Source organism: Oreochromis aureus, linkage group 18, assembly GCF_013358895.1.
Source record: "Oreochromis aureus strain Israel breed Guangdong linkage group 18, ZZ_aureus, whole genome shotgun sequence".
Lineage (NCBI taxonomy): Eukaryota > Metazoa > Chordata > Actinopteri > Cichliformes > Cichlidae > Oreochromis > Oreochromis aureus.
The window spans coordinates 598,382-600,679 of record NC_052959.1 but is presented as its reverse complement, the minus strand read 5'-3'; positions in this window follow the sequence as shown (position 1 = coordinate 600,679).

The window sequence follows — 2,298 nt, the reverse complement described above, 5'->3', positions numbered from 1 at the left end:
GTGGAAAAAGCTTCATGTTGTTTATCGTTATCACAGATTTTTCACATGAATCTTTTTGTTTCTTTGTTTTTACATTTAATCGTTTAGTTTTTCCCCATTTTCACATTTTGTGGACGTGATTCATTACTTTGTTTTGGGATTTCTTCCCCATGTTTAAAGACAGCACCTCTGCCATAGAGATCTCATTTATAAAGAGCTCAGCAGGAGCGGCTACATGTCTCTGTCGCTGATGGAGGGCGGTCAGCATCTGTGGTGACACTGGAGAGATGGAGGAAACACCAAGAAAGAACGCCAGAGCTGTTTGCTTTGAGTGATTATGGAGAAGTCCAGTAGCTGCACCGTCTATAGAGAAAACACATCACTGGGGCCAAGAGAAGAGCTGTGCTCAGCAGTGACACAGAAGCTTCTGAAGGTGTTGGGCACAGTGAGACGGTGTCGAAGGCTTTAAGGTGGAGGTGTGCTCAGCTCTGAGCCTGCAGTGGTGATGGACAGCTTAGGTAGGAGTTTCTGTGAGAATAAGGTGGCAGAGGACCCGCAGAGGTGGAGGGACAGAACGACAAAGGAAGGTCAGCAGAAACCGAATATGTGTGTGTGTGAAGGTGGAATGAGAATATCAGAGCAACAGTTCAGGTTGCACCTTGATGTGGACACGTGTGGAGGAGGGATGGTGCATATGGAGCTACCAGTCAGAGCAAAAACAGGCTGCATGGCTGTAGTGACCTGCATAGACTGGACGTGCATGCCATGGTTGCTCCACGCTGCACCATGTTGGTGATGTGAGTAAGTGTGTTTGGTGCTGGGACACGGGCAGAGAGACTCAAAGCTAGGGCTGGGTATCGTCACTGATTTCTAGAATCAATTTGATTCGATTCAATTTGCATTTTGCTTCAGACAGTCAGAAATATTGTAATTCAGATCATGCATCAGTACATTTCCATATTTTTATATCTAAAAAAAGAAAGCTGACACTTGCGAGACATAATCAGGTGTAAGTGTAATGCTAGATTAACAGGTGGTAGGTTTAACACAGAAGGGAAACCCTTCTAACGGGAAGAGCAGTGGAGCAGCCAAGGGAATAGCCTGAATTTTTTTAATTCAGTCTATCACTAAAATATAATTTATTAGATTTAAAGTTAAAAATGTAAAAGTAATAACAACAACCCTGGCCAGGGAAAACAAAATAGAAATCAATAAAATATAAACATTAAAAGTCCAGTGGCCACAGCGTAAGATAAGCATCACAGCAGCTGCCTTTGTGTCAGAGTAGCTGAGGATAAGACAGGAAAACATGAAGGTGGTTTTCCTGGTCTGGGATTTTATAAAAATATTCTGCAGTAGAACAAAAACGAAAGAAAACCATTAATCAACATATGAACGTTACCTGATGCTGCTGAAGTGAAGCAGAGCAAAGTTACAGAGGTTTGATTACAGACACAGCTGAGCGTTTTACAATTTTGCATAATTTTAAAAAGTTTACATTTGTTCAGTATTGAACAGCAGAAATGAGGCTTTGTTTTCGCAAGTAAGTAAAAGGAAAAAAACAGCGCTGCAAACAACGGTAGACCTGTGCGTAACAAGCAAGCGAATAACGCAGAAAACGGATTTTTAGACGGGAAACTGTTCTTGAAGTACAGAGAGAGAGAGAGCTGTGCATGAAGTGTGATTTTATCTGGTGGAAGCAAAACAGCAAAAGTCAGAGTTGTTGTTGTTTATGTGAAGCGTAGTTTGGATCTTCTTTTGCTGCTGGTTCGGTCAATATTGTTCGGAGAGAGATAAAAACCTGCAGCTTCTGAATCAGCGCAAAAAGGGCGCAAACACACAGCGCGGACCCGCCGAAACATCAGAATCAGCGAGCTGTCGGCTTTCAGCCCGACCGTGTCGCCGGGTGAGAAAGGCGACATCTCACTGATCCGTCGGCGGGTCCGCGCTGTGTTTACGTCCTTGTGCAGAATCCGTGTTCCTGCTCTCATTTACTGTCTTAGCTGTTTGGTGGTGGTTGAAACTTTGGGAGGTTTAACCTGAGATTCTGGCGTTTCGGGCAAAATAAATTTATTAAAAAATCGATTCAGGATTTTAATGAATCGATTTCACGTTATCCAAGCTAGAATCGATAAATCGATAATCAAAACCCACCCCTACTCAAAGCTATGATCACAGCTGGTGGGGAGTTGGCTCCAGTCCCCCACACATTCAGACTTTTGTGGTAAATCTATGACCCGTAACCTTTCACGCCTTTCAGGTGTTGCGGGCTGCATGTGGTTGCATGTGTTGGGAGGTGCAGGTTTCCGGTTGCATCTT